General features: G+C 49.0%; 1 long non-coding RNA gene across 2 annotated transcripts in view; it reads right to left on the bottom strand.

Moving 5' to 3' along the window:
* LOC141155037 (uncharacterized) overlaps positions 1–20,270 on the bottom strand; it is a 53,887-nt gene that overhangs the window by 32,294 nt on the left and 1,323 nt on the right. The window lies entirely within an intron of this gene.

Consider the following 20,270-nt stretch of genomic DNA (forward strand, 5'->3'; position numbering starts at 1 on the left):
TTTGGGCTAAAGAACACAAGGAATGGACATTAGACCAGTGGAAATCTGTGCTTAGGTCTGATGAGTCCAAATTTGAGATCTTTGGTTCCAACCACCGTGTCTTTGTGCGACGCAGAAAAGGTGAACGGATGGACTCTACATGCCTGGTTCCCACCGTGAAGCATGGAGGAGGAGGTGTGATGGTGTGGGGGTGCTTTTCTGTTGACACTGTGGGGGATTTATTCAAAATTGAAGGCATACTGAACCGGCATGGCTACCACATCATCTTGCAGCGGAATGCTATTCCATCCGGTTTGTGTTTAGTTGGACCATCATTTATTTTTCAACAGGACAATGACCCCAAACACACCTCCAGGCTGTGTAAGGGCTATTTGACCAAGATGGAGAGTGATGAGGTGCTACTCCAGATGACCTGGCCTCCACAGTCACCAGACCTGAACCCAATCAAGATGGTTTGGGATGAGCTGGACCGCAGAGTGAAAGCAAAAGGGCCAACAAGTGCTAAGCATCTCTGGGAACTCCTTCAAGATTGTTGGAAGACCATTTCCGGTGACTACCTCTTGAAGCTCCTCAAGAGAATGCCAAGAGTGTGCAAAGCAGTCATCAAAGCAAAAGGGGCCTGCTTTGAAGAACCTAGAATATAAGACATATTTTCAGTTGTTTCACACTTTTTTGTTAAGTATATAATTCCACATGTGTTAATTCATAGTTTTGATCCCTTCAGTGTGAATGTACAATTTTCATAGTCATGAAAATACAGAAAAATCTTTAAATGAGAAGGTGTGTCCAAACTTTTGGTCTGCACTGTATATATATATGCGCATATATATATAACTTTATGGAGGTCTATTTAGTTAGGAGAAAAGGCCTCTTCTGTTACAGACACTTCAAAAAAACTGCTCTGAGTATGCGATTACTAAAGTGCTGGCACAACACAGTAGTTTTATGGATATATGCATAGAAAGGGTTAATAGCATGTATTTTTGCTTGCATATAACTGTTAACTGTACCTGTTTATACTTAGTTGGTGTTATTTAGAGTAATTGCTGTCACTGTATTATTTATATATATATATACAGTATATATATATATATATATATATATATATATATATATATATATATATATATATATATATATATATATATATATATATATATATTCGCTGTTTACCTATCATCCTTTCCTTTGTTTTATAAACTAATCTTTGTGTGTGTGTGCTGATTGCTGCTGTACCTTTCGTCCTGTGGCTGTCTCTCATCCATGTTTCACACCCTTAAGGCTATGTGCCCACGTAGCGTTTTTGCGGCGTTTTTACAGCCACGAAAACGCTTGTAAAACCGTCTGCCATGCAAAGCAATGTGAATACGGATGTGCTGTGCACATGGTGCACCGAATTCGCATTGCGTTGCAAAATGCAGCATGACCATTTCTACTGCGATTACGCCGCAAATTCGAGGCCATTGAGGAACATTGAAACGCAGCAAACCCGCAGGTATATGTGGATTTGCTGCATTTCAAAAAAGAAATAAAAAAGTTAAAAATAAAAAAGCCTGTATACTCACGTCTCCGGTCTGCTCCCGGCTGCGTCCTCTCTCCTCGGCGTCCCGTGGTGTACTTGCAGGGCATATGATGAGAACATTGTTCTTCCTCTGTATAAAGCGCTGGTAAGGCCGCACTTAGAATATTGTGCACAGTTCTGGGCTCCGGTGCTCAGGAAAGACATATTGGAGCTAGAGAGGGTACAAAGGAGGGCGACTAAGGTAATAAAGGGAATGGAGGGACTAGAATACCCAGAGAGGTTGTCCAAATTAGGCCTATTTACGTTGGAAAAGAGAAGGCTTAGGGGAGACCTCATAAACGTATAAATACATCAGGGGGCAGTACAGAGATCTCTCCCATGACCTGTTTATACCAAGGATGGTGACAAAGACGAGGGGGCACACTATGCGTCTGGAGGAAAGGAGGTTCCTGCACCAGCATAGAAGGGGATTCTTTACGGTCAGAGCCGTGAGACTCTGGAACTCTCTGGGAGAGGAAGTGGTGATGTCCAACTCACTTAATGAGTTCAAGAGAGGCCTGGACGCCTTTCTTGAGAACAATAAAATTACATCTTATGCTTAGTTAATTAATCCAGGGATTTAATCTGACTGCCAGATTGGTGTCGGGAAGTGAATTTTTCCTCAATGATGTAAATTGGCCTATACCGCATGGTATAGGAATAGCGGAATAGCTGCAGTGCACAAGAAATAGGCTGAACTGGATGGACGCTTGTCTTTTTTCAGCCTTATAAACTATGTAACTATGTAACTATGATCTGCGGTGACGTCATTTAGTCAGCTGATGGTCACGCGACCGCTGACATCAACTGACTAAATGATGTCACCGCAGGTCCTGCAAGTACACAGCGGGACGCCGAGGAGAGAGGACACCGCCGGGAGGAGACTGGAGAGGTGAGTATACAGGTTTTTTTTATTTTTAACTTTTTCATTTTTTTTTTTTTTTTTTACTATAGATGCAGCATTTAAAGCATCTAAGTGTCACGCTGTCTCTGTATACTGGAGGTAGGGGGCCTAAGCTGACCCTAAGCTGGGGCCCTGACTAATCCCTCAACCTGGAGGTACTGTTAAAGGTACAGAGGTCCAGGCCGCCAGCGTAACCCCTACCTCCTGAGGATCCCTGCACCTAAGTAATCTAGTCCTGAGAAGGACCCCGATCACAACAAAAGAGGACAAGTAATAATATGCCCACACACAGTACTTAGACGAACGAGACAGTACAAGGGAAAAACCAAAACCACCTTGCATACAAAAACTACACAACTACAACAGAGGGAACACGAACGGGAAAGGAGATAAATGATAAAGCGAGGAAGGGAAAATACACTCCAAATACACTTATCTCAGAAACTCCAAATACCACGATCCGCTCTGTAAGTCTGTATGAAATGCTTTCACCGACACTTCCCAAACAGACCAGCAGGCATTTGAAGGAGACTCACTACAGCAGCATTGATTGCAGCTGGGCGAGGCTGGACCTCGTCTAGCACAGAGAGAGAGAGAATTAACTCCCTCACTGCCGAAAACACAAAGCACCAAAAAGTCAGCTGCGAGAAGTCAGGCTGTGTAATCGTGACGATCTTCGTGGCGACACAGCCGTGACACTAAGTTGGTCACACAATATAAATCCATGCCAGTTGCATGGATTTATATTGTGTGACCAACTTGTCAAGCACTTTTCCAAGTGATGCTCAAAATCACTTGGAAAAGTGCTTGAAAATATGCATGCGAAAACGCATGTAAAGACGCTGAAAAAACGCATGTAAATCTGCGTGCGTTTTTTTCTGCCAGAGAGGCGCAAAAACGCACTGCATCAAATCTGCTATGTGAGCACATAGCCTAAAGGGAAACCTGCTAGCAATCCTATCGGCCAACACTGATCTTGTATTTGTACAACCGGCCACACTATGGTTTATAAATGATACACAGTTCAGAAATACCTGCTGATTCATAGAAAGTGATGACTGACTTAGCTACGTAGACGTCAACAAGAAAAACAAGATAGGATCAAGTCCTGTGAAGGCCAAAGACAGTTCACGTATCCTGGAAAAACTTTTTCCAATTCGGTGTATAAACATAACGGCATATACGAGGGGTGATGATAACCACTGCCCAGAACATGAACGCAGAAGAAGACTCCATTGATCTCCAGAAGCAACAGGGACAATAAAGAAACAAGACAGAAGAATTGACACCTTCGAAATGTGGTGCTGGAGAAGGATGTTGTCAATACCATGGATGGCAAGAAGAACAAACAAATCAATATTGGAACGAATCAAGCCAAATAGGTCACTGAAAGCAAGGATCACCAAGCTAAAACTTGCCTACTTTGAACACGTCGACGAAAAGAGCAATCACTGGAGAAGGACATCATGGTCAGAAAATTAGAAGAAACAAGGCGAAGTGGAAGACCAGCAACCCAATGGTTTGATACAATCAAGGTAACAGCAGAGAAGACCCCGGTGGACCTAATTAGTCGTTCATCCATCAAGTCGTCATGGCTTGAGATAATATATAATATTTAGGTTATTGATTGCCATCTCACTGGAAAGATTAGGCTTCCATTTTTTATGCTAGTTCCTTATAGAAAGATAGTTTCTCATTAAATCGTGGTACTTTTAGTACAATGGTATTTGATACTATTTTTACAATGAATATTGGAATTAGATGTTCTTCAATCTATACCCTTTAATTCCTTACTTACCATTTCAAAACATTAAGTCCAATTTTTCTTAAAAAGATCAAAAGGTAAATATAAATATAAACCACCAAGGAAAAGATTGGAAAGAACCAATATGAGACCAACAAAAGAAATAAGATAAATTAATGAAGTTTATTAATTAATATTTAAAATACAACAATTGATGGGGAGACAGAGGCCTAAAGACATATACAGTATAGGAAACAAGAGTAGCTAAGTCCACAGTGGGACTCCCTATACAGAGAGACAAAAAGAGGGGGTCCCCTAGATCCATTATCCTAACCAGCAAAAATAATCATATAAACCATGAGTTCAAGGTAACTATGAAAAGTGCATAAAAGTAATCATTAGTAGCATAATATGCACCAGTAATAGTGTAATGGCACACAATGCATGTATGTACAAAATGGTACACAATTACAGAGGTAGTATAATTAAGAATAAAAAAAATTCCTGAATTTAATGCAGCATGATACATGATTGCAGTAGTATAATCATAGATAGAAAGACTCTCAAGTTCAATAATGGTAAATACACATAAAAAGGACATGTACCAAGAGAGAATAGAATGCAATAATTTAAATGCAGTATATACCTTGAGATATGTTGGATAAATAAGTCAGGAAGGAGAGCAGGAGGGGGTGCACATGCACCTCGACGCGCGTTTTGCCGCACTGGGCTTCGTCAGGAGGCGTTGGTGGAGAACTTTGTAGATAATTATTTACCATTTCCTTCTCTGTTGTATGTACTGTTGAAACCAGAAGTTTACATACTGTTACGCTCGCGCCCGGACAGACTGGCATGAGCTTGGTTAGTGATCCCACTGGACCATGAGCCGAGGAGTGCCTGGAGGGGTGTGACTAAGTATCAACTCGGTCCGACCAAGGTCGCACGGCAGCTCAGTCGACTCCATGAACCAGGGAGGAACCGAGCAGAGGGACCAGGTGCTACTCCAGGTCAGACCCCGGTCACAGCTGTTGACCCACACCGGGGGGATGCAGGAACGGGCAGGCACAGCTGGTATGCAGACAGGCGGGTACTGGCAGGCACAGCTGGTATGCAGACAGGCGGGTACTGGCAGGCATGAATGCAGGCTGGATATGGACCAGTACAGACTGGGATTCAGGAACAGAGCGGTGGATTAGCAGAGCAGAACCGCAGGCGCGGAGGACAAGTGGGGCAGAGAAGAGCGAAACCGCAGGTGCGGTGGACAGCAGAGCAGAGCGAAACCGCAGATGCGGTGAACAAGCAGAGCGAAACCGCCAATGCGGTGAACAAGCAGAGCAGAGCGAAACCGCCGGTGCGGTGAACAAGCAGAGCAGAGTGAAACCGCTGGTGCGGTGAACAAGCAGAGCAGAGCGAAACCGCAGGTGTGGTGAACTAGCAGCGCGGAGCAAAACCGCAGGTGCGGTGAACTAGCAGCACGGAGCAAAACCGCAGGTGCGGTGAACTAGCAGCGCGGAGCAAAACCGCAGGTGCGGTGAACTAGCAGCGTGGAGCAAAACCGCAGGTGCGGTGAACAAGCAGAGCGGAGCAAAACCGCAGGTGCGGTGAACAAGCAGAGCAGAGCGAAACCGCAGGTGCGGTGAACAAGCAGAGCAGAGCGAAACCGCAGGTGCGGTGAACAAGCAGAGCAGAGCGAAACCGCAGGTGCGGTGAACAAGCAGAGCAGAGCGAAACCGCAGGTGCGGTGAACAAGCAGAGCAGAGCGAAACCGCAGGTGCGGTGAACAAGCAGAGCAGAGCGAAACCGCAGGTGCGGTGAACAAGCAGAGCAGAGCGAAACCGCAGGTGCGGTGAACAAGCAGAGCAGAGCGAAACCGCAGGTGCGGTGAACAAGCAGAGCAGAGCGAAACCGCAGGTGCGGTGAACAAGCAGAGCAGAGCGAAACCGCAGGTGCGGTGAACAAGAAGAGCAGAGAGAAACCGCAGGTGCAGTGAACAAGCAGAGCAGAGCAGAACCACAGGTGCGGTGAACAAGCAGAGCAGAGCGGAACCGCAGGTGCAGTGAACAAGCAGAGCAGAGCGGAACCGCAGGTGCAGTGAACAAGCAGAGCAGAGCGGAACCGCAGGTGCAGTGAACAAGCAGAGCAGAGCGGAACCGCAGGTGCAGTGAACAAGCAGAGCAGAGCGGAACCTCAGGTGCGGTGAACTAGCAGAGCAGATACACACAAGGTACTTACAATGAAGTAGCGAGTGGACACTAAACTCACAAACAGAAGTACAGAGACAACGAGTTGGAGTTAGGTGCAGGTTCAGACACTGCAGGAATAGGGAAGATAAGAACATAGAGACAAACAAGTAACGGGCTAAGACACTGTTCAGACAGGAACTGAACCAGGAACAAGGTACGGGAACGAGCCTGGGAACACAGCCCCCAGGGTGGCGGAAACAGACAAGATACAGGACAGGACCTGGCAACTCAGTTGCACAGAACACACTGTAAGAAAGTGTTCCTCAGGCACCTCCTACTGGGTGGAGGGGGTTTAAGTATCCAGTGACTCACAGCAATAGGCTGGGGAGGCATTAGGACTGTGCACACAGTAACTATAAGAATCAGGCAGTAACCACGCCGTCGCCCTAAGCAATCAGACAAGAGACAGCAGGTACTGGAGCCAAGTGTGCAGCCTGGACTGATAGGTAAGATGGCGGTCTTGCATGGTGGGAGGTGGTAAGCCATGCCAGCACGCTGCCAGGGATGTTACACATACACTATATAAAAAGACACATCTGCATGTTTTTCTCCATATCTGACATGAAATCAGAATAAACCTTTCCGTTTTAGGTCAATTAGTATTACCATAATTTTTAATATTAACCAAATGCCAGAATAATGAGAATGTATTAAGGCATTTTGTGAAGATGATGACGGAAGCTAGTAAGATTGTGTCAATATCCAAAGTGGAACAAGTACCGTATTTTTCGGACTATAAGACGCACTTTTTTCCTCCAAAATTTGGGAGGAAAATGGGGGGTGAGTCTAGTCCGAATGTTGCTGGGGGGGGTGTATAATATATATAGGAGAGGGGCACATGAGGCAGCAGCCGCCAACTGTAGCCTACACTGTCCCCGCTGCTAAAGAAAATGAATATTCACTGCTCCCGACGCCCATAGGCGTGGGGAGCACTGAATGTTCATGCTCCTTAATAACGGCACACAGTGTATCAGCAGCGTGGCTCCTGCTGCTGCTGGGCGATTGCGTGTGCCTGCTGGGCGTGGGGAGGGGGTGAATATTCATGCCCTTTAACAGCGGGCACACGTGATCGCCCGGCAGCAGCAGGAGCCGCATTGCGGCTACGCTGTGTGCCGACTATTAAGGAGCATGAAGTCACTGCTCCCCGCGCACACAGTCCTGGCATGGGGAGCAGTGACTTCCGGCAGCTGATCTCTCCTTGTGAGCTGCGCATGGCAGTGACGTCATGCGCTGCTCACATGTAGAGATCAGTGTGGGCAGACAGGACGCAGCGCTGGAGGAGAGAGAAGAAAGGTGAGTAGGAGTGTTTATTTTTTTTATGTGCAGACTGATGGGGATTAGGGGGACCATGCATACTAGGATAAGGATGAGGGGGCCATACATACCAGGATAAGGATGAGGGGGCCATGCATACCAGGATAAGGATAAGGGATGCCATGCATACCAGGATAAGGATAAGGGATGCCATGCATACCAGGATAAGGATGAGGGGTGCCATGCATACCAGGATAAGGATGAGGGGTGCCATGCATACCAGGATAAGGATGAGGGGTGCCATGCATACCAGGATAAGGATGAGGGGTGCCATGCATACCAGGATAAGGATGAGGGGTGCCATGCATACCAGGATAAGGATGAGGGGGCCATGCATACCAGGATAAGGATGAAGGGTGCCATGCATACCAGGATAAGGATGAAGGGTGCCATGCATACCAGGCTAGGGATGAGGGGTGCCAAGCATACCAGGCTAGGGATGAGGGGTGCCATGCATACCAGGCTAGGGATGAGGGGTGCCATGCATACCAGGCTAGGGATGAGGGGTGCCATGCATACCAGGCTAGGGATGAGGGGTGCCATGCATACCAGGCTAGGGATGAGGGGTGCCATGCATACCAGGATAAGGATGAAGGGTGCTATGCATACCAGGATAAAGATGAAGGGTGCCATGCATACCAGGGATAGGGATGAGGGGTGCCATGCATACCAGGATAGGAATGAGGAGTGCCATGCATACCAGGATAAGGATGAGGGGTGCCATGCATACCAGGATAAGGATGAGGGGTGCCATGCATACCAGGATAAGGATGAGGGGTGCCATGCATACCAGGATAAGGATGAGGGGTGCCATGCATACCAGGATAAGGATGAGGGGGCCATGCATACCAGGATAAGGATGAGGGGGCCATGCATACCAGGATAAGGATGAAGGGTGCCATGCATACCAGGATAAGGATGAAGGGTGCCATGCATACCAGGCTAGGGATGAGGGGTGCCAAGCATACCAGGCTAGGGATGAGGGGTGCCATGCATACCAGGCTAGGGATGAGGGGTGCCATGCATACCAGGCTAGGGATGAGGGGTGCCATGCATACCAGGCTAGGGATGAGGGGTGCCATGCATACCAGGCTAGGGATGAGGGGTGCCATGCATACCAGGCTAGGGATGAGGGGTGCCATGCATACCAGGATAAGGATGAAGGGTGCTATGCATACCCGGATAAAGATGAAGGGTGCCATGCATACCAGGATAAGATGAGGGATGCCATGCATACCAGGGATAGGGATGAGGGGTGCCATGCATACCAGGATAGGGATGAGGGGTGCCATGCATACCAGGATAGGGATGAGGAGTGCCATGCATACCAGGATAGGGATGAGGGGTGCCATGCATACCAGGATAGGGATGAGGGGTGCCATGCATACCAGGATAGGGATGAGGGGTGCCATGCATACCAGGATAGGGATGAGGGGTGCCAGGCATACTAGGATAAGGATAAGGGGTGCCATGCATACTAGGATAAGGATGAGGGGATGCCATGCATACTAGGATAAGGATGAAGGGATGCCATGCATACCAGGATAAGGATGAGGGGTGCCATGCATACCAGGATAAGGATGAGGGGTGCCATGCATACCAGGATGGAGGGGTGCCATGCATATCAGGATGGGGATGGGAGCCACGTATAATAGGAAGGGGGGGCATATCTACCAGGATGGGGGATATTATCAGAATTGGGGGACATTACCCCTATTCCAGTGTCAGCAACAGACCCGCTCCCCCTTAACAGTGCATCGTGACCACATTTTTTGCTTACATTTTTTTTCTATTTTCCTCCTCTAAAACCTAGATGGTCTTATGGTCCGGTGCGTCTTATAGTCCGAAAAATACGGTACTGTATCAACATGAGCTGAAAGGCCACTCTGCCAGGATGAAGCCATTACTCCAAAAGAAACATAAAAAAGTCAGATTTATTTTTGCAAATGCACACAGGAGCAAAGACTTTAATTTTTGGAGACATGTCATGTGGTCTGATGAAATTAAATTGAACTTTTTGGGCATAATGACCATCATTATGTTTGGAGAAAAAGGGAGAAGCTTGGGAGCCTAAAAACATCATCCCAACTGTAAAACACGGGGGTTGCAGCATCATGTTGAGGGGTTGTTTTGCTGCACGAGGGACTGGTAAACTTCACAAAATAGATGGCATCATGAGAAAAGAAGATTATGTGGCAATACTGAAGCAATATCTCAAGACATCCAGGAAGTTAAAGCTTGGGTGGAAATGGGTCTTCCAAATGGACAATGACCCGAAGCATACTGCCAAAATGGTAACAAAGTGGCTTCAGGATAACAAAGTCAATGTTTTGGAGTGGCCATCACAAAGCCCTGATCTCAATCCTATTGAAAATTTATGGGCAAAGCTGAAAAGACCGGTGTGAGCAAGGCGACCTACAAACCTGGATCAGTTACACCAGTTTTATCAGGAGGAATGGGCCTAAATTCCAACCAACTATTGTGAGAAGCTTGTGGAAGGATATCCCAAACGATTCACCCAAGTCATTCAGTTTAAGGGCAATGGCACCAAATACTAATGAAATGTATGGAAACTTTTGACTTTGCAGTAAGTAATAAAAATTCCTTAAAACATTCTCTCTCTCTCATTATTCTGGCATTTGGCAAATATTAAAAATTATGGTAATCCTAATGGACCTAAAACAGGAAAGGTTTATTCTGATTTCATGTCAGATATTGAGAAAAACATGCAGATGTGTCTTTTTATATAGTGTATGGAAACTTCTGGTTTCAACAGTATAAACCATGATGGACGGCCTATATATATATATATATATATATATATATATATATATATATATATATATATATATATATAGTTGTTTTTTTTTTATTCCTTATTAGAAAAAGTTGGTTCCATGAAAGTTCCTATTGGATTTTACAGTTATTTCTCTAATTCCTTATCAGGAGTCAGTTCTAGTAATATATACGGTATATACATATATTTTATTTGCTATTAGGCCATTTTTCTGACTGCAATTTATTTGCCTTTATTCTCTCTAGTTCACAGCTATTTCTGTTGCACACACGTCATATTTAGGCATCAATCTACTAACCGATATGATATTTTTTGTGCTCCGATGCCTCCATCTTTTTATGTATTTTTAATGTGTTTTGTGTATGTAAATTATTTTACTTTTAACCAGTTCCTGACCAGGCACATTTTTGAGTTTTTTTCTTTCGTGGATATGGTTTTAAGAGCTATGAAATGTTTTCTTGTTCGGATAGTAATTTTTGCATCTTTTTTATGTCACTGTCACATTCCCTCTTTTTTTCTTGCTGATATTAGGTTATATCGGTAGAAAAATAGGGTAAATAAGTTTCTTTTTTTCCCATATTATTATGACCACACAGGACCAACAAAATAGATTTAAAAATTTGTTCCATTTTCTGGAACAAATATTTGTATATATTGGACACGTTAGTTTTATGGGGATGGGGCTAGTAACTGATTTGAATTGACAGTTGCATTTATTTATTTTGTACCTGTTATTTTTTATTTATTTATTTTTCACATTGTGCCTCTCATTACGTCATGAAAGACCTTTTGGGGCGAATTAGATGTTGCTTGTTTTTTAGTTTGTTTGTTTTTCTTTCATTTTATTTCCCTTTGTAACTGGGGCGGGTATATTAACCCCAGTTACAGGGGAAATGCAGCCTCCTGACTACATAATAGCAGAGCTATCTGGATTTCCTATGACCTAGCAGCTCCTGCTCCCTCCCTATACACAGCGTTCACATGACGGCTGTGTATGGAGGAGCAAAGGCCGTCAGTGCTTCTTTAGCACTGTATATTCAGCGATGGAGAAGGCACATATGGTAAAAACCATCTCTGCCTTCTGTATCGGAACTCCGACTGCCTCTGATCATGTAGCTGAGCCCCTGTGCAGTGATGCAGAGCAGGAGCGGGACCACCTGGATGTTTATGACCTATGGGTGGTCTGGAAGTGGTTAACATGTTGGTGTTGTCATTTGTGTATAAATATTTTTTAATCCAATTTTGTGGTTTATTCATTTGAATACTGATTTTATGGTATTGGTATGTCATTGATTTAAGTTTCTGCATTCAGTTATTAGTGCAACATTGCACGCCAAAAAACAAAGCAACTTTCTCTAGTTTTTAAAGTTGGTTATTTCTTTCGTTTGTGGGTCATTAAACTTGAATTTTCACTTTTTAAAACACAATAGGGTGTAGCTCAATAAAATATGATGATCCTGAAATCTTATCACCAGGATACATTTTCCAAGGGATACTGTCTCTAGAATATGGATTCACTAATTGCACAGGGGGGCACTGCACTCAGCAGAGAGAGGGGGCACTGCACTCAGCAGAGAGAGGGGGCACTGCACTCAGCAGAGAGAGGGGGCACTGCACTCAGCAGAGAGAGGGGGTGTGGCACCCCAGGGGTCTGGTTTCCACAGTAATAGCAATATTATGTCTGAGAGCAGGTGGGAGGTCTCCTGGTCAGGAATCCTATGCATGCCACACCTCCTGCCCAGTCCTGGGAGGGGAAGAACTTCCCCTATATAAAACTGGGGCTGAGGCAGGGTTAGGAGAAAGAGCAGAGAACACAGACAGAGACACAGTCTGGTCTGTAGTGGAGCAGCTTTAGGAACAAGAAAGATCAGGAGCTCTGGGGAAGTCGTGCTAAAAGGAATCAGGGGCTGGCAGCTGTAGAGCTCGCCCTGATTGAAGAGTTATCACCGGACCCAGAGTCCGAGGCTGTGGGGACTAATCCTTACCCAGCAGCAGAAACCGACCGGCAGGGGATTTCAGGTCCTCTGGCCAAGAAACCCGAAGGCACGGTCACACGCGTGGGACCAGCACCGCCATCGTGGAGCGGAAGCCACTAGAAGGCCCCGAGTCACCGGCCATACGGGTGAGCACCACACGGTACACTCAGGGACGTGGGCTACTTTTACCCGCCTCTAGCAAGGTAGCCAGAAGAGTACAATTAGTTGGGGAGGCCTACAACTCCGCCTGGCCAGGGGAAATCCCATCTGCTCAAAGACTGACCAGGCCCCGATCGCTAGCCAGTACTCCGGGAGGGTCTATCTTTATCACCAGTAAAGACCCTGAACTACACCGCATCGTCTCTGAGTGGTTCCTGCTACCCCCATCATCCACGTCGGCTGCCCTGAGGCCATACCCCTCCCGTTGGGGGTTATACCATCTACGCTGCACAATCGTACCACCAGCCTCAGCGGTCTGCCCTGCAGCAGCAGCTCCATAGCTGCATTCAACGGGTGGCGTAGTCGTCCAACATCTACTGCTACTACTCAGCCACACAGTTTGACTCCCTGGGCATGGACCGGGTCACCGCCACGAGACTACTACCCCCAACAGGCCCGGCTCCGGGTAGTCCCCGCGTGCGCAACGCTACACCAAGTAGGCCCAGGGGCGCGTCAACTTTTGGCGTAGTCGGCAGGATTTCGTGCCCGCAACCACCGGGTACTGCGTGCCTGAAAAAGACTGTTCAAACTTACCAGTGGTGAAGATTCCCGCCATCCGGCGCCATCTTCTACCTTCTTCCCGCCATCCGCGAAGTTTTCCCGCCATCCGGCGCCATCTTCTGCCTTCTTCCCGCCATCCGTGGAGTTTTCCCGCCGTTGGACGCCATCTTGAAGACGCCGCGCGGGAAGAAGAGGGGCGTGGACTCCGAAAGCGCGCGAGAACTGAAGCCCCGCCTCACGTCCGGACGTTGCGTAAGGTCCTGGAAGGAGCCCAGCAGACGCCGACGTCACAGGAGCGCGACGGAAGGTCCTCAACCCTGACGATCCACTGCGGAGCCGCGGCCTACGAAAGAGGATCATCGCAAGGTAGGCCACGGTCCACTAGGGGGGGAGAAAGATGTCGGATACGGAGGAGAGCTTCACTGCCTCAACCCCCGCCAGCGCCACCGCTGCTGCAGTCATGCCTTTCACCATGCCCTATATCCCGGGAGCAGCCTGGCTACCCCAGTACTCAGGGGAGTCACATACCCTGAATGACTTTAAAGAAAAGCTGGATAGCCTCTTCCAGGTGTACCCCCTCACAGAAGAGCAAAAAGTGAGCATCCTGGTGGCCCAACTAACCGGGGCAGCCCAAAGGGAGGTAAAGTCCTGGCCACCTGGGAGGAGGACTGTCGCAAGGATACTAACCCGGCTGAGGGACACCTTTGATACCCGCACCTCAGCCGAGATTAAGCTTAGATTCTACGGGTGCAAACAGCGAGCACATGAGAATATAAGGGACTATGCACTAAACCTACAAGAGGCCCTGAGAGCCATTAAGCAGACCGACCCTGACGGCGTGGGAAACGAGGACAGGCTGTTGACCGAACAATTTATAGAGGGACTATATTGCAATGCCCACCGAACCCAGTTGAGGGCAATGGCCTTACAGGATCCTCATCTGGACTTTGCACAGTTCAAGGACAGAGCCATCCGGGTGCTCCGAGAACCGGCACCGGGTGGCGTGGTGACCCACAGGCGCCCTACTACCGCTTACCACCAGGAGGCGGCGCCCTTGTCGGTAGGGCCTGTGGGAGCTGATGCGCAGGCTTTGAACAATGACCCGGCTCCAGACCTGCACCATCAGGTCCAAGAGCTAGCTAAAAGCGTTGCTGCGCTAACCCGAACTGTGCAGTCTTTACAGGTTTCCACTCCAGGGAAGATCCAGCTGGCATCCGGACCGGAGGACATCCCGTGGCGTCGACCAAGGAGGACCCCACCGGCCAGAGGAAGACCCAGCGACCGGTACAACGAGGACGGACAACCTATCTGCCGCCGCTGCAATCAACCCGGACATATGGCAAGGTACTGTCCTTTAAACTGGCACAACCTGGGGTAGAGGGCCAACCCCCAGGAAAAAGATCACCAGGCCCATCGAACTGGCGCGACAAATATGTGGGAGGACGTCCAGTCTTGCCTGTGGTACTGGATGGCATCCCTATGAGTGCCCTACTGGACACCGGGTCACAGGTCACCACCATCCCGTACGTGCTCTTCAAGCAGTACTGGAATGACTCGGATATAACCCGCTATCCAGACGACGACTTGAGTATCATCGCCAGTAATGGTCAGCCCGTGCCACAGATCGGATTTAAAGAAATGACCATTAAAATCGGTAGAGTCGAACTGGCAGCACAGGGACTGATCATTGTAGACATTGACAAGCGCGAGAGTCACCCAAAGATAACTCTAGGAACTAATGTGATTGAAAATTGTCTTGCAGAGGTGATTTTCCTTTTACAGCAGGTTGCCAAGAACGCCAGCTCCGGCCAGCAGCGAGTGCTCCAGAAAGAGATCCGGGCACTGATGCGACGGCAACAGGTGGAACTCTCCGGTGGTGAGATTGGTAGCGTAAGAATGTGTGACCCTTTCCCTATTGCCATGCCCCCGAAAAGTGAAATGATGATTTGGTGCCGGGCAGCTATTGGTCTGAGAGGTAGAGATTACCAGGCCATGGTAGAACCAGTCTACTCAGACAGTAGGCCCACCATTTTGACAGCACGGGGGGTAGTTGATGTATGCCATGGGAGGGTGCCCGTTCGTATAATAAATATCGGGAAAAGGGAAGTATACCTGCCCCGGTATGCTACGCTAGCCAAATTATATACTATCAACCAAAATTCTATACAGTCTGTGGAACCCTTGCCTCCATCTCACCCGGAGGAAGGTAACGGCTCTACGAAAATAATGGAGGATTGGTGTCAGCAACTACATTTGGGTACTGACTCCACTCCCTCCCACCAGAAACAGGGAGTCTACCGGGTGGTTCGAGAGTACGAGAGAGTGTTTAGTAAACACCAGTTAGACTTCGGGCGAGTCAAGGGGGTAGAACACCACATCCCCACGGGAGACCATCCTCCCATAAAAGAGAGGTATCGACCCGTACCCCCTGCACACTACCAACACGCCAAGGGGATGCTTAGAGACATGAAGGAGGCTGGGGTAATCAGGGATAGCTGTAGCCCCTGGGCAGCTCCACTAGTCTTGGTCAAAAAGAAAGACAACACCATGAGAATGTGTGTAGATTACCGGAAAATTAACCGTATCACACACAAAGATGCGTACCCCTTACCAAGAATAGAGGAGTCTTTGGCTGCTTTAAAATCTGCTAACTTCTTCTCCACCTTGGATCTCACTAGCGGGTACTGGCAGGTTCCTGTAGCAGAGGCGGACCGGGAGAAGACCGCATTCACCACCCCGATGGGACTTAGCGAGTTTACCTGCATGCCGTTCGGACTCTGCAACGCACCAGGAACCTTCCAGCGATTGATGGAATGCTGTCTGGGAAACCGAAATTTTGAGACGGTCCTGTTATACCTGGACGATGTCATCGTCTATTCCAAGACCTACGAGGACCACCTGAAACACCTGGCGGAAGTGTTCGAAGCTCTGGCAAGTTACGGCCTAAAGGTGAAACCCTCCAAGTGTCACCTCCTGAAGCCAAAGGTGCAGTACCTGGGACACGTGGTGAGTGCTGACGGAGTGGCCCCCGACCCTGATAAGATCACCGCAATTAAGGAATGGCCAAGCCCCTCCAGCGTAAAGGAAGTGAGGCAGTTCCTCGGGTTGGTAGGCTACTACCGAAGGTTCATTCCCGGTTTCACCAAAAAGGCAGCTCCTATGCAGGACCTCCTGATAGGCCAGTCCAGGAAGGCCAAGAACCAGAAGCCACCCTTCAGATGGGAGAAGCTGGAAGAAGAGTCCTTCCGCCAGCTGAAGATGGCCCTCACGGGGGATGAAATCCTGGCGTACCCTGATTATAGCCAGCCCTTTATCCTCTACACCGACGCCAGTAACATCGGGCTAGGAGCCGTACTGTCCCAGATCCAGCAGGGGAAGGAACGGGTAATTGCTTACGCCAGCCGGAAACTGCGACCCACCGAAAGAAACCCTGAGAATTACAGCTCATTTAAGCTAGAGTTCCTGGCAGTGGTGTGGGCAGTCACCGAACGCTTTAAGCACTACCTCGCTGCTTCCCGGTTCACCGTGTACACGGATAACAACCCGTTGACACACCTGGACACTGCAAGACTCGGTGCCCTAGAGCAGAGATGGATGGCCCGCTTGTCCAACTATGAGTTTACAATCAAATACCGGGCAGGACGCTCCAATACCAACGCGGACGCCCTGTCCAGGATGCTGAACCTACCGGACGTAGGGGAAGATTCAGAGGAACTGGAAGAAGTTGAACTCCCCGCGTTCCACCGTCATGGGACTATCCAGTATTCCCACCGTGTAAGGAGTAAGCAATCCGCTACGTTCAACCCATTACCTCATTACAACTGGGCGGAGACGCAAGACAGTGACCCTGCCGTCCGACTGGTAAAGGAGATGCTGACTCGGCCAGATGCACGCCTTGACCCGGACGCTCCGGAGGAAGCCAAGCAACTGTGGGCTGAGAAGAGTCGACTGTTCCTTTACAAGGGGAAGTTGTGCCGCAGAATGGTTAACTCCCGGACGCATGAACTAATCTGGCAAGTAGTGGTGCCAAGAAGAGACGCAGCTATGGTGATGGAGGCATACCACGACGGAGCTGGGCACTTCGGATGGAAGAAGCTGGAGTTCCTGCTGCGCGGGCGGTTCCATTGGGTAGGCATGAGAGGAACCATCGAGAGGTGGTGCAGAGACTGTGGCCCATGCAACCTAAGAAGGAGGGACCGTGCCAGCCAGAAGACTCCCCTGCAGTCCATCATCACCAGACAGCCGTTGGAACTGGTAGCCTTGGATCATGTAAAACTGACCCCAAGCAGAAGTGGCTACGTCTACGCGTTAACCATCGTGGATCACTACTCCCGGTTCTTGGTTGTCGTCCCCGTCAAGGACTTAACGGCTCAAACAGCAGCTAGAGCCTTCCAGCAGCACTTCTGCCGTCCGCACGGATACCCGGAGCAGGTGCTGACGGACCAGGGGCCTGCCTTTGAAGCGGAAGTCTTCCAGGAGTTCTGCACCCTGTATGGCTGCCGGAAGATTAGAACAACACCCTATCACCCGCAAACTAATGGACTTTGTGAGAAAATGAACCAGGTGGTGATAGATCTTCTGAAAACATTGCCCCTGGAAGAACGTAGTCTGTGGCCTGAAAAGCTGCCCGACCTGGTGGACCTATACAACCACATCCCTGTAGGTTCCACCAACTGTACCCCGGCTTACCTAATGAGGGCAAGACCTGGTAAGCTTCCTGTTGATCTGGAGATGGGAGTCCTGACACCCGAGGACACTTCACCAGAAGCAGACTGGGACACAGAGAGGCAGCAGCAGTACCGGAAAGTACAGGAGAGCGTGGAGCGAAGTCTCTGTCAAGCTAGGGAAAGACAAGAGAAAACTTACAACCAGTATGCTCCCGCTGTTCCCCTGGTGCCCGGAGAGCAGGTCTTGAAGAGGAAAAGACGGCTCCACAAGTTGGACGACCAGTGGGAGAAGGACCCGTACACTGTACTGCCCTCAAGCCACGACAACCCAAAGATCTGTACAATCAGTAAAGACGGAGGGGAAACCACAGCCGTTGTATCCCGGGATCACCTGAAGAAGTGTCCTGAACAGCTACGGAACCCTGAAGAGGAACAAGAAGACCCTCGACCCGTAGAGGAAAGGGAAGATATGGTTAGTACTGTGCTCGGAGACTTCCCTCGGTCTTGGACTCAAGTCAATGGTGCTGTTGTGGTACCCGTCCTCACGTTCCTCCAACCAGCATCCCAAGTGCCTACGGAGACACAGGTAGAGCTGGAAGAACAGCCGGTCCAGGAGGCAGAAGACCCCACACAAGCAGACCAGGAGAATCAACCCTCTGCTTATAGTGAGCCTGCCATACCCCTAGTGAGCCAAAGAGTCCGTAGACGGCTGCCCAGTTTACCCTTGACAGCTCCTATACCCTGTAGCTCAGGACCAGTCAGCCAGCTCCGTAGGTCCACTAGGGTCACTAGAGGCCAGTTGCCCATACGGTGGAGGATCTAAATGTTCAAGCTATTCTATTAATGTTTACCTGTTTATTGTTGCTTGTGTATAATTATGTGTTTCTAGTTATTTGTAGGAGTCTTTGGTGGATTTACCGGGAATCCTTTGTGCATATAGTTGGAGCGTAACCCAGGACGGACTAAGACTGATAAGGACTCGGGGCAGGACAGACCCCTACCTGGTTACGTCTCCCTGTTTTTGGTGAAATGGACACCCTTGTTTTCTCAAAAACTGCACCCGGTTGCGGACACGCCGTGACCATCCTAATGTTTTACTTTATTGCGTTGTTTCTGTTTGTAATTTGTTATGTTACAAAAATATGTTTAGTCCCGGAGTACTAAATTTCACTAGGGGGGAATGTGGCACCCCAGGGGTCTGGTTTCCACAGTAATAGCAATATTATGTCTGAGAGCAGGTGGGAGGTCTCCTGGTCAGGAATCCTATGCATGCCACACCTCCTGCCCAGTCCTGGGAGGGGAAGAACTTCCCCTATATAAAACTGGGGCTGAGGCAGGGTTAGGAGAAAGAGCAGAGAACACAGACAGAGACACAGTCTGGTCTGTAGTGGAGCAGCTTTAGGAACAAGAAAGATCAGGAGCTCTGGGGAAGTCGTGCTAAAAGGAATCAGGGGCTGGCAGCTGTAGAGCTCGCCCTGATTGAAGAGTTATCACCGGACCCGGAGTCCGAGGCTGTGGGGACTAATCCTTACCCAGCAGCAGAAACCGACCGGCAGGGGATTTCAGGTCCTCTGGCCAAGAAACCCGAAGGCACGGTCACACGCGTGGGACCAGCACCGCCATCGTGGAGCGGAAGCCACTAGAAGGCCCCGAGTCACCGGCCATACGGGTGAGCACCACACGGTACACTCAGGGACGTGGGCTACTTTTACCCGCCTCTAGCAAGGTAGCCAGAAGAGTACAATTAGTTTGGGAGGCCTACAACTCCGCCTGGCCAGGGGAAATCCCATCTGCTCAAAGACTGACCAGGCCCCAATCGCTAGCCAGTACTCCGGGAGGGTCTATCTTTATCACCAGTAAAGACCCTGAACTACACCGCATCGTCTCTGAGTGGTTCCTGCTACCCCCATCATCCACGTCGGCTGCCCTGAGGCCATACCCCTCCCGTTGGGGGTTATACCATCTACGCTGCACAATCGTACCACCGGCCTCAGCGGTCTGCCCTGCAGCAGCAGCTCCATAGCTGCATTCAACGGGTGGCGTAGTCGTCCAACATCTACTGCTACTACTCAGCCACACAGTTTGACTCCCTGGGCACGGACTGGGTCACCGCCACGAGACTACTACCCCCAACAGGCCCGGCTCCGGGTAGTCCCCGCGTGCGCAACGCTACACCAAGTAGGCCCAGGGGCGCGTCAGGGGCACTGCACTCAGCAGAGAGAGGGGGCACTGCACATGACTGTTTGGGGCTGTGCAGTGTCAGCAGTGACAGTCAGAGCTGTTTCTGTGCAGCTCCAGCTTGATGATGATGATGATCACTCGGGATCAGCAGGAGTCAGCTGAG

The sequence above is a fragment of the Phyllobates terribilis genome, unplaced genomic scaffold (assembly GCF_046119375.1).
Source record: "Phyllobates terribilis strain yellow unplaced genomic scaffold, ASM4611937v1 Scaffold_7__3_contigs__length_470593459, whole genome shotgun sequence".
Classification (NCBI taxonomy): domain Eukaryota; kingdom Metazoa; phylum Chordata; class Amphibia; order Anura; family Dendrobatidae; genus Phyllobates; species Phyllobates terribilis.